The sequence below is a fragment of the Delphinapterus leucas genome, chromosome 9, assembly GCF_059928025.1.
Source record: "Delphinapterus leucas isolate spDelLeu-1000000601 "Yukka" chromosome 9, BTC_Dleu_Yukka2, whole genome shotgun sequence".
NCBI lineage: Eukaryota > Metazoa > Chordata > Mammalia > Artiodactyla > Monodontidae > Delphinapterus > Delphinapterus leucas.
In genome coordinates this window covers 84099878-84113655 of record NC_143137.1, presented here as the reverse complement: position 1 = coordinate 84113655, position 13778 = coordinate 84099878, and positions in this window count along the sequence as shown.

Here is a 13778-nt window from a genome sequence, read left to right as displayed (position 1 = left end):
ACGTACCAGGCATTCTTCTAATTAACTCATTTGAATCTCATATAAACCTATTAATTGTTATACTACTACATCCACTTTATAAACGAGGAAACCGAGGGACAGAGAGGGTATGTAACATGCCTAAAGTCACAGAGTAAGTAAGTGGAAGAGCAAGGCTTCCAATGTATTCTGGCTCCAGAGCCCTTTATGTATAACCATATGTTATGCCTCACACAAAGGTGAAAGAAAAATTATTAAACTATTAAACTTACCTACTCTCAAAAAGGACCACAGTATCTGACAAAACGGATTTTTCAGGAATCGTGTAAAATATATGATGATATTAGCAAATATTTCTTGAAGAATAATTAGAATTTTATAGGATACAAAGATTTACACGCATCAGAAAAAAAAAAAATTAAAACAATGTACGTCGCCTAAGTGAAACAAAGTTCAGGTTGATTTCACACTTTCCAGAACATTAAACTCTGGAAAACAAGGACATAATATACAAACTTTTAAGGCACTAAGGTTGTCACCAATTTTTATAATATCTAGAGAAATTACCACTTGTATGTGAATTTGGCAGAAAAACAATTACAAATAAACAACGTCTTAGTGAATTTTGTAATTATAAATCTTTCCGTGAAAAGAAATGTAACAATTCAATTTTTTAAAAAGTCTAATAATTAAAGAAGATTAGGATTAGAAATCATTATAAATACTGTAACATATACCAGTATGTGACTAAAAAATATAAGTATTAAAATTAATTCTTGACCTTGTTCAATGTCAACTACTCCCCTGCACACAACACACACACACACACATGAATCCCTCCTTTCTTCTTTTCTTTTGAAAAAGCTTTTTTCTTTCAGTTGAACTTCCTCAAAGCATACTTATGACTACATTCACCTCGCTTCCTCCCAAAGAAAGCCAAAATTTAAAAAGACGAACTGTTTTTTCCCTAGAGATTCTTGTGCTACATGCTAAAAAATGGAGAAACAAAATCTAGAGATTGAAAAAAGAAAGCTGCTGAGAAATTTAATGAACCTCATTTATACATATAAATGAAAATATCTAAATAAATTATTATTAAATAAAAAGACAGCAATTTATTAAAGAAGTAATACAGGGTTACAAAGTACGCTGTATTCCAAGAACAGGAGATTGCTTAATATTAGGAAATATATTCATATAAAGCATCTCATCAATAAGTTAAATAAATTATGAGACATACTGAAATTGCATTTGATAAATTCAACATACATTCCTTAAATCTCAGTAAATCAGTAAGTAAACAGACTTTCTTCACATGATAAAGAATTTCAATCTCAAACCACAAGCCAAAGTCATATTAAGTAGTAATGTTCCCATTTATAGCAGGAGTAAGACAAGAGTAACCATTCTTACTCGGATTCTTTCTTTTTTTTCTAGGATTTATTCTCAGACAATTAAATAGATCAAGAATTTCTTGGTTTACGTATTTGTTTGTTTGTTTGGCAGCAGAACACCCACCTTCTTTCCACCTCAAGGGAGAATCACCTATGGCCTATGAGTCAAATGGTGCTCGGGACAGAGATTTAGAGGCAATTTAGAAAGCAAAAGCTACCGAGGAAAAAAGAAGAGTGTGAGTACAGGAATGTCAGAATGAGACTGCAAATCTACATTTGGTAACTTCGATTACAATTTTAAGAAGAGACATTTAATGGTAATTTGTGTGTGTGTATGTGTGTCTCTGTATGTGCATATAACACATGGTGCAATATATAATTCATATCTTCTACTAAGGCTTCTCTATGAAATATTGGACACCAATATGGTAGAGTAAAATTTCTTTTAAATGGGACAGGGGTGAATCTAAGTGTTGAGTACTGCTTCAAATGTAGCATAAAGCAAAAGAAAGACTTCCCACAAAGACAGTTAATACTATGATTCAGTGTTGTATAAAAGATAAAAATATCATTATTTCCAGATTATCACTACATACTCATAAAACCCAAGAGAATCAACTTAAAATCTATTATAATAATACAGTTCAGTGAGGTGGCTGTTTATGAAAACTATAAAAACTAATATCTGTTTATGAAAACTATAAAAACTAATATCTTTCTTATGTTATAAGGGTAACTACATACAATAACTATAAAAAATGATATATTTCTTACGTTATATAAAAGATACAAGTATCATTAATTATTTCCAGATAATCACAGCCTACTCAGAAAACACAGGAGAATCAACTGAAAAATCAATTATAATAATAGAATTCAGTGAGGTGGCTATTTATAAAAACTATAAAAAATGATATCTTTCTTATGTTATGTTATGAGGATAATTACATATGATAACTATAAAAAATGATGTCTTTCTTATAAGGATAGCCACATATGATTAAAAAACCTGATTCACAACAGCAGCAAACATTATCAAGTATCTATATCAAATAGGACATAAGTTAATCAAAAATGCAAAAGACTATGACAACAATTTAAAAATTTTATTGAGAGAAAAGACTTGAATAAAAAGAGAAACACAATATACCTAGATAAAAATAGTTGAAATTGTCATTAATTCCAATTTCAAAATAAAAAAAAATGAAAGAACTTGCATATCCAGATATTAAAACAACAATAATAAAATTAGGCTGGTGTAGTCTAGAACACCCCAAAATAATACTGAAGTACTTATAAATAGTACATATAAATAGTATCTAATATAACATTTCAAATTGTGGAGATGGGGTTCTGGCTTCCAGTAACAGCAGATTGAAATGGTTGTACGAACCCTCCAAAGGATAATAATTATAAAAACTGAGTAAAATAATTTAAAAACTATTGTAGGAAATGGACAGTGACTAAATGCAAGCAGAAATGAGAGAAGATTTATCCTTGAAAGACTGCAACTATAATGGTATGAAATGTGAGTTTCTGAATGTTTGCATTACGACATTCCTCAACTCCCTACATCTCTTGTGGTATAAACCTGAAGACATATCAGCTCAACGTAGCTGACTAGAGTCTAAAGCTAGCAGAGCAGCTAGAAACTTAGGGAAGAAATCCCAGAAGAAAAGACCTATAGAAAAGGTGAGAAACAAAATGTGAATATATACTCTATCCAAATCCCTGGCTGTCCATCAAATAACACATGGGGGACAACAAGGGGCACAGAAATAAAAACAAAGAGGATGAGAGAGAAATCTACCCTTAAGGCAGAGCTTTACCAGGTCAGATTTGAGAGTTAATAGCTCTTTTGATTTGAGTGCATTCTCTGATCTATGCTCAGCTTGAGAAGCAGAGCTGATGTCTTAGTCAGAGACTGAAGCTTAAAGACTTAGTCAAAGCTCAGGGCTAGCAAAGCACCTAAAGTTTATGGAAGAAGCAACAGAAGCAAAATCACAAAGAGGGTGTCTCCAAATCTGCATATAAACTCGGTCCACATCCTTTGCTGAACAATAAACTATACAGGTTCAGAAGACACCTTCAGGGTGCCAAAAGGGTGCCAGAGAACAGCTTGACACTGAAAGAACTGAGCAGGGACATCAGTTTCTGCTCCCCATGGGAGACAAATGTACAGTTTAACTTTAGACGAATTAATTACCTATGAAGAGAAAAAAACCCAACAACCCTCAGAATGATAACAGTACAATTCATTACCTAAAATGATCAGTTTTCAACCAAAAATAACCAAAGGAAGAGTAGAGTGTTACCTTTATTCTGAAAAAAGGAAAGCAAATAAAAAGTGATCCCAACTGAGCTCAAATGTTGAACATGCCAAACAAAAAATTCAAAGCAGCTGGAAAAACATATTTAAAGAATTAAAGGAAAATATGGTCTCAATGAGTAAACAGACAGGAAATAACAACCCAGAATTACAAACTATAAAAATGATTTAAAATTAAAGAGGAAAAAATCACTAGAATAACTCCACAGAAGATTAGATATGGCAAAAATGTCACTAAACTTGATGATATATTAATAAAACCTGTCAAATTTAACAACAGAGAAAAGGATGATTTAATAAACTGAACAAAACCTCAGAAATTTGGCTCAATGTCAACTGGTACATTATATATGTTAACTGGAGTCCCAGAAGAAGAAGAAAAACTCACAAAAAGGTAGAATAATCATTTGGAGAAATAATGGCCTCAGGCTTCCCCCCATTTGGTTAAAAACACACACACATTAACTTACACATTAAGGAATTTCAATGAAGTTCAAGCATTTCAAGGAAAAAAAAAAAAAAAGCAAATCATACCACAGGTACAATGTTGCTGTTGAAGGAAGGGGATGGAGGATGATGAAAATACGAATGGTGAAAGTAAAAAGAAAAAAATGGCACATTATATACAAGGGAAAAATGTTGTCTAATTGTTGACTTCTCATCAGGAATAATGGAGGCCAGAATACATTAAAATAACATATCCAAAATGTTAACTTAAGACAACAACAAAAAACTATCAACTAAAATTTTTATAAGCAACAAAAGTTTACTTCAGATACAAAGGTAAAATAAAGAACATTTCAAACAAAAAAAACCTAAAAGAATTCATGACCAGCAGAAATGCAATAGAAGAAAAGCTAAAGAAAGACTTAAGCTTCAGACAAAATAGACTTCAGGACAATAATGATTAACAGGGACAAAAAGGGTCATATTATATAGATGAAAGATCAGTTATTCAGACAGATATAATGTTATAACTGTTTATGTAATTTATAAGAGAGTTTCAAAATAAAGGAAGCAAAAAATTGAAAGAACTAAAGTGAGAAAATGACAAACCCACAATTATGGTTGAAAATTTTAAAAACAACTCTATTGGTAATTGATAGAACAATGAGACAAAAAGTCAGTAAGAATATAAAAGATTTGGGCAACATCATCAAACGCCTAACATAACTGACATTTCTAGAACACTGTACCCAACAATAGCAGAGTGGTGATAAGGTAACAAATTATAGGAAAATAATGAAAAAAATTCCCTACATAAAGAATTCTAGTTTTCTTATCTATAATATAGGAATAATAATAATCCCTTTTTAAAATTTAAAGTTAATCAAACGAGTTTATCTATGTAAAGTATTTAGAATAATATCTGCTATACGGTAACTATCCAAAGTAATTTAGCTATTATTATACTCTAGCTGTTTTAAAGAGTTAGGATTAAAATATAGTAATATAAAATTTTTACTATTTTATTATAGTAGAGTTAGAAGAAAATTTACATAAATATCTGGTTTAGGGTAGAATTTTTTTTTTTCTTGAAGTACAGTTGATTTACAATATTATATTAGTTTCATGTACACAACATAGTATTTAATATATTTACAGATTATACTCCATTTAAATTATTACAAAATAATGACTATATTTCCCTGTGCCATTAAATATATCCTTGTTACTTATTTATTTTATACACAGTAGTTTGTATCTCTTAATCCCCTACTCCTATCCTGCCCCTCCGCCATCCCCTCTTCCTACCGGTAACCACTAGATTTAGGGTGGAAATTTTTTTCTATGCATTACAGTAAAAGAGGTTAACAAATAAAAAAGATGGATAGCTTTAAATTTAAAAATATAATTGTACACTTGCAAATGTCACTTATCACTCAAACTGGAAAAGATAAAAAGTAAATAAGTTTATTTCTGGTTAAGTAAGGAAATGGGAAGCCTTGTCCCTTACAACAGTATAAAATGAAAACATTTCTGAGTTTGGGGGCAACAATTTTAGCAATGTATATCAAAGGGCTTTAAATTTTCCATTAATTTCAACTCATTCATTTCTCTCCTAAGAATTAGAAAAAGTAATCATAGCCATAACAAAAGATTTATGTATGAGATAATTTTTATCTCAGTGTTATGTATATAGCAGTAGAAGACTTAAGGTAAAAACTTTAAATGTCTAACCACAGGGATTTAGCCACATAAACTATGGTCATCCACCCATGTAATGGAACTAGAATACTGTACATGTATGTGTGTTCATGTCTGTGTTTAGGAGGTTTATTTAATTGCATGGTAGAAATTATTGATATGTTAATTGGGACTTCAAAGACTAAAGATGTGCCTGTTGCACTCTTCCTAAAGTCACCAATAAAACTAAAGCACAAGATATTGAAAACATTCCAGTGCACATTAAATCTGAATAGAATGTATCAAAAGAGAAAGCAGACAGAGGAATGGAAAATTGCTTGAAAATAGAGAAAGGTCAAACTTAAGAGTCTGCAGGGGGGTTACCATCAAGAAGCAAGTAAGTTGGCCCTGGATCTAGAAATGTTGGGAAAAACTGATCACATGGAAGTCGGAGGTGAGGCATGACAGAATCAAATAGATTGTTTAAAAGTTTGCATCAGAATTTTCCAAGTATTCATCACCCTGCAGACAGCACCATTCCTCATACCGAGAAGAAATTTTGAGGTGTATTCTTCAGAGAGGTTATGCATCTGGGGGATCCAGGCAGAATGGATCAAAAAAGGATGAGGTTGGATTTGAAAAAAATAGGGATTAAATTAAAGCTTGCATACTGAATAGTAAAACTTCCTAGCCCCGTTTTTCTTTTTGGCCCAGCTCTAGGATATCAACTGGCAGACAGGAATTGAAATGTCCTTTTCTACAGAAACTGAATTAACCAACAGACCCATATTTACTGCAATTTGTAAATCTCCAGTGAAAAATCCAGCTGTCCAACATATTGCCCTTCAGTCAAGTCCAAGGATTTTTCCTGAAGACACAGTTTCTGGTCAATTTTTGCTTGCAGAATAGCAGAAAGCATTTAAATAGAAAGTAGTTCATGACCAAAGAGAGATAACAGATGATAATGCATTCACTGAACAAGAACTGTATGCTATTAAAAAAAAGAACAATCAGAGAACAAGAAAGAGCATTTGGAAACTAAAAATATGACAGCTGACAGAGTATTCAGACAAGAGCTGAAGGATAAGATTGAGAAAATTTGTCTGGATGAGAAAAGAAGAAGACAAAGAATTAGACAACAGAAGATAAATTTTAAAAAATAATAAAATAAAATGGAAAATCAACACAAGAGGCCCAACCACTGACTAACAGGATTTCCAAAAAGAACATTATATATACATACATAATAGATAATATATGTACATATGTATATTATATATACATAGCATATGTAAATATAATATAGTATATGTAAATATAAAATTCTTAACTGAAAAATATGGATTTCTAGACTTCAGTGGCTGGTTGCCCAGATAATGAATAAATATGAAGATATAAATAAAGTATATCTTTATGAGATTTTTAGATCACCAAGGATAAAGAAAAGATCCTAAAAGCTTTCAAGTAGGAAACAAAACTCTAGAAGAAAAATGGCAAAGAATTTATCAGATATACTGAAAGTTCAAAGGTAATGGAACAATCTTTTCAAAATTCTCAAGGAAATGAATTTTCAACCTAGAATTCTATGCCCAAATTCATTTCAAAGTAAAACTAGTTTAAAATTTTGAGAAGTTTACCTCCTGTGCATGCTTTCTTATAAATCTTCTGGATAATATATAGGGGCACTAGCAGAAAGAATACTTCTACCATATAACATATATACTGCTTGTACTTTGTACCATGTAAATCTATTATTATTGTTTTAATTCAAAACAATTTAAAGGGCTTCCCTGGTGGCGCAGTGGTTGAGAGTCTGCCTGCCGATGCAGGGGACATGGGTTCGTGTCCCGGTCCGGGAAGATCCCACATGCCGCGGAGCGGCTAGGCCCGTGCGCCATGGCCGCTGAGCCTGAGCATCCAGAGCCTGAGCATCCAGAGCCTGTGCTCTGCAATGGGAGAGGCCACAACAGTGAGAGGCCCGCATACCGCAAAAAAAAAAAAAAAAAAAAAAAAAAAAAAATTTAAAAAGAAATTGTAGTATAGGCACATTACTTATAAATATAAAATAAATACTTGAGAGAAAAGCAAAAAATGGAAACAGGATATTTCTGGGGACGGGGGCATTGGAGAGGGCAGTGATCTGGGGCTCTTTGTCATAAGACACACATTACTGACTTTTTGTACTATATTATTATATACCATATCACTTTGTTATAAAAAATTCAAAGGTGACAACCCCTCAATACAACAGCAATATTTTTAAAATGTTAGATGAATAAAGCAAGTTTTAAAAAACATATGGAAGGATTTCAACTTTGTAAAAATATATTTATATAAATGAGAAAAAAGATTGGATTAAGTTATTATGCAGGTGATTTTTAATTTTAATTTTTAATATTTTCCCAATTTGTACAATAAAATTATCTTATGAACTAAATCATAAAAATAAATAAAATAAAACATAATTACCTGGACTTGATTGTAAATTTATCTATCATTCATAAAATGGATTCTATGAAAAGATGTATTTTGAATTCTAAATAACCAGCTTACAAATAAGCCTTTGTAACACTAACTCATTTACAAGTTGGGGACTCCCTATACCTATATGGCCTATCAACTGAGGATGTGGCCTTCCTTGCTAGGAAAGCAATATAACTGGAACCAGTTATGTCAACAAATGGAGATGCTCTATATTCACTAGCTAGACAATTTAGGGAACTAAGGAATTTACTGTATGCATTATCAGTGAAAAGTAACACTCTGACCTGCTATTACATGACTTCTCTCTGAGCAGTAAATTCCTATGTTTCTAATATGTTAAAACCAGACTAATGGATATGGTTTTTAAAGAAGTAATGCCACTTTAAAGATTGTGGTCTGATTTATGGCGCTTTATTCCAAGCTCTGTAATAGAAAACACTGGCACAGTATTCAATATTACAACTCCCCTGACAGACATCTTTGGGAGTTGAATCCTAACATTATATATATATATATATATATATATATATGCCATTTTTGTATGATAAAGAAGGTATTAGGCCCAATTTGTACCTGGAGCTTCTCTTATCTAATAAACAGGGAGCAAAATATACGCTCTCATTGTCACTGTGCTTTTCAGACAACATAATTTCCTCTTTACCTGGTAAAGTATTTTTAATGGCTATGACAGATTTTTTAATTTTGAAAGGATATATGTACTTCAGGACACTCCCTAGCCCCTCTTGGATCATAGGCACAGTAATTCTCTCCTTACAAATCTCTTGACAGAGGGGAATATGTACATGTATGAATATATACAAGCTTTTCCACTAGGCATGGGCAGTAGAAGGCATAGTATGACAAAGACACTCTCCAAAAAGTAAGAAATAGCAGGTAGACGAATATTAAAAACAAAGTCATATGCTGATGCAATTTGAGCAAAAGTTGAGGCGATCACATACTAATGGAAATGTAGCTAATATTAAAAATGACCTATTTTTTCCTCCAGGGAAAAATGGTGAAGACATGATAGGTGAAGGGCATCATTAATAGTGGTTGCCAGATAGGAATGGGTGGATAGGGAGAAAAAAATAATCAGTGCACGTTGATGAGGAGAGGAAAAGTAACGTTCCAAAATCATTCTGTGTCAAGAAAGTAAAGCGTATCATTTGTTGTACAAATCTCCCCAACTAGTAGGGTAGAAATGTATATATGTATTAGGTAACAAAACTGAGATGTTTCAAACCCACTAAGTACCTTTCTGATGAATAAATACTTTTAAAAATTCATACATATACAAACCACATTTTCACTCACAATCGTGCGACGTTTGTATTTCATTAAAAGAATACTTAAAGGAAGCTCTCCATTTTTCCCTTTGATAAAATTGTAATTATCTTGAACTTCTTTCCAACCTCAAAGGCCTCTTAAATCAAGTGTCCTGAAGATCAATCTTTCTAAAGTTTACCTTGGAAAATCTTATTCAATGGGACAGCCATTTTGCAATGTGCAATTACAATGCAAAGCATAATACATTTTTTATTGAGATATAATTGACACATAACATGTTATTAATCTCATGTGGACAATGATTCAGTATCTGTATATACTGTGAAACGATCATCAAAAAAATCTAGTTAACACCGATTACCACACATAGTTACAAATTTTTTTTTTCTTGTGATAAGAACTTATAAGATTTACTCTCTTAGCAACTTTCAAATATACAATACAGTACTGTTAACTACTGTCACCATGCTGTACATTACATCCCCATGACTTATTTATTTTATAGCTGGACGTTTGTACTTTTTAACCTCCTTCACCCATTTCACCCATTCCCTATCCACCAACCCCCCCAGCCTCTGGCAACCGCCAATGTCTTCTCTGTATTCCTGAGCTTGGTTTTTGTTTGTTTATTTGTTTTAGATTCCACATATAGGTAATATCATATGGTATTTGTCTTTTTCTGACTTATTTCACTTATCAATATGCCCTAAAGGTCCATCAGTGTTTTAAATCTTGTAATGGCAAGATTTACTTCTTATTGGCTGAATAATATTATTTATATATATATATATACAATTATTTATATTATATATATATATATATATATCACATTTTTGTTATCCATTCATCCATCAATGGACACTTAGGTGCTTCCATTTCTTGGTTATTGTAAATAATGCTGCAATGAATATGGTGGTGCATGTATCAATATCTTTTCTAGCTAGTGTTTTTGTTTTCTTCAGATAAATACCCAGAAGTGAAATTGCTTGATCACATAGCAGTTCTACTTTTAGTTTTTTGTGAAACCTCTATGATGTTTTCCATAGTGGCTTCACCAATTTACCAACAGGGCACAAAGGTTCCCTTTTCTCCACATCCTCACCAACCAACACCTTTTATTTCTTGTCTTTTTGGTAACAGCTATTTGATTTGCATTTCCCCGATGATTAGTGACGTTGAGCATCTTGTTGTGTACCTGTTAGCCATCTGTATGTCTTCTTTGGAAAAATGTCTATTTATATCCGCTGTCTGATTTTTTTTTTTACAAAGCATAATATTTTTGTTCAATAAGATCAATCATCATTCCACCCAAGGAAGGAACATATCACAGTATCTATATTTGTGTTAGTTGCAATTAGTACATTAATTGATCGTACAACATTTTAAGTTGCCATTTTGTCCATATAACAATAGTTAACATCATTATGTGTTAACGATGCAAAGCCCTGGGATGATTTGATAAACTGATTTTGTAATTCCAGAAGAGGTCACTCAGTAGCGTTTTACCACTTATGTTTTTTCTCTAAGTTGACAAAATATTTAACTTGAATTTAATTAAGGTTATAGCAATAAGAAAGCTAAGCCACAAGAAAGCGATAAAACAAATTCAGAAGGTGGAGCATTCTATATAACAAATGACATGATCTTTTCAGCAAGTCAATATGCTAGTGCAAAAAAGGTTATTAAAAATTAAAAGAAACTTGAGACAAATACATGAAAATTATGATCTTGGATTGGATTAGTTCACACTGATCGTTCTAAAGAATGTGTTTGTGACAACTGCAGATGAATGATTATTAATATTATTTTTATAGCTAAACTCAATACATTATTCAGATTTTCTCAGTTTATTCCTAATGTTCTTATTCTGCTCTAGGATGCTACATTACATTCAGTCATCATGTCCCCTTAGCTTCCTCTGGATGGTGACAATTTCTCAGACTTCCCTTGTTTCTGATGACCATGACAGTTCTGAGGAACACTGGTCAGGTATTCTGTGGAATATCCCTTGATTCAAGTTCGTCTGATATTTTTCTTGTGCTTAGACTGGGGTTAAAAGTTTGGGGAGGAAGTTCACAGAGGTAAGTGCCATTCGCATCACATAATATCAAGGAGAACTTTGTATTCCATGAGTTATCACTGATGATGTTAACCTTAATCATTTGGCTGACAGAGTATTTGTCAGTTTTCTCTATTTCAAAGTTACTCTTTTTTCATCTTTTCCATACCATGCTTTTTAGAGGAAGGTGCTATGTGCAGCCTGCACTTAAGAGGTGGTATGGCATTACGTTCCCTATCTTTAATGGTAGAATATGTACATAAATTATATGTTTTTCCTCTGTACAGAGATTTTTCTATTCACCCCCACTTATTATTTACTCTATCATTTATTTATATCAGTTTGGATACCTGGGTATTTATTATATACTTTGGATTATATTTCAATACCACATTGTTTACTGTGGTGCTCAAACTGTTCGGGCTTCATCCACTGGGAACTCTTTCAGTTGGTTTTTATATCCCTTTGACATATACTCATCATTGTGTTTTTTGAGCACTACCTTACTTTCTGGCATTGTAAAATGATCCAGATTTATCTGTTAATTTCATAAACATTTTTTAGGGAGTGGTATCAACATTAACTTAGAATATACGCCTTTCATGCACTGCTTTAAGATTCTCTAAATTCAGGGGAGTGGTAAGAGTTTTGTTGTCTAATGTATTCTAATCAAATACAGTACTTATCTGTTAGATATTTGGCAAGTGCGGTAATGGAATGCTTACTAAGTAGAAGTCTACAATTGACATGATTCAGGTGCATCCAAGTATATTATTTGGGGAATAAATTTTCTTATGTGAATAAGCCACTGTGTGCTCATAAAGCAAATCAGCAAAGAAACACAATATTTGGAGGTGGTTTTGTCCTTAAGACATTAATGATGTTACTCCATCCTAGCAAACTGAACCTCAGCTGTGAGGGAAGAGAAGAATCTACCAGCACTTGAGGGAGTGCTTGAGGGGCAAGGGTGAAGCTTGCAGTCAAGGACATGGCTATTAATCAGGTTTGTTTTAACCCCACATCATGTGTACAAGAGCAACCTAAGAAGACCACTAGCTGAGCTGTCAGAAACTATCACAAAAAAACAAAAAGTTAAAATCTTTAAAATTATGAATTAGGTTCTTCCCACACATCATCAAATCAAAAGTATTAATGATTTCCCTGGTCCCTACCACTGAATGACGCATTGGTTGACTTTATTTATACCACAATAATTGAATTTTTCAGAGGCTGTGTGACATCATAGCTTTCATGAGCTGGCTTGCCTAAAAACAATTCATTGATTAAAACATTTACTGAATATACCATTCAGACATCTAGCATTTAATGCCTCATGGGTTGAGTTACAGTTTTATTTAATCCTTTAAATAAGGGCTTGATTAGAGTCTGATCTGAAGTTAAATCCCATTAGTTATTAACCCACTCTTTAACCTCTTTGAGCCTCACTTTCTTTTTTAGTAAACTGCGGGTAACCAGTAACCATCCTACAAAGTCACTGTGAGGATTAAGTGAGATAACATGAAGTAAAGAGTTTAGCACATTACATCTATCACAAAGAAATGCTCAATATGTGTTCATTTTCATTTCATTTAGGGCCAGCTTCATGGGGTTGTATGTGACTTGTGCAGTCGCACAGGGCTTTGACACTCAGAAGGGCACCCTGCTTGGTTTCATGCTCTGCTGTTGCTGTCTTGAATTTCTTATAATTTTTGAAAGAAGAGTCCCATGTTTTCATTTTGTACTATAAATTATGTAGCTGGTCCTGGATTCACCCAGATAAACTTTAAGCCCTTTGAAGTATGAGATGTCATAGATGACTTTATACCTATGATACATTCTTCAATGCTTAGCCCAGTTTCCTGCATGTGGAAGGTGACAATTTATTGAAAATAAGAGTAGTGGTTTATTTAAGGCAGTCAATATAGAATTCCACTGGTAGATACAGAAGACCTGCCTGGGAACCACATGTAATTATTTCATGCCTTAGCATCCAAATGGCTTTAATTACCAGCAAAAAAAGTTAAATGAAGGTAATGTTATGAACACTGTTTCAATCACAGTATTCATGCATATCTTAAAAATACAATGATTTTAATAAAAAGCGTACCTTCAAGAA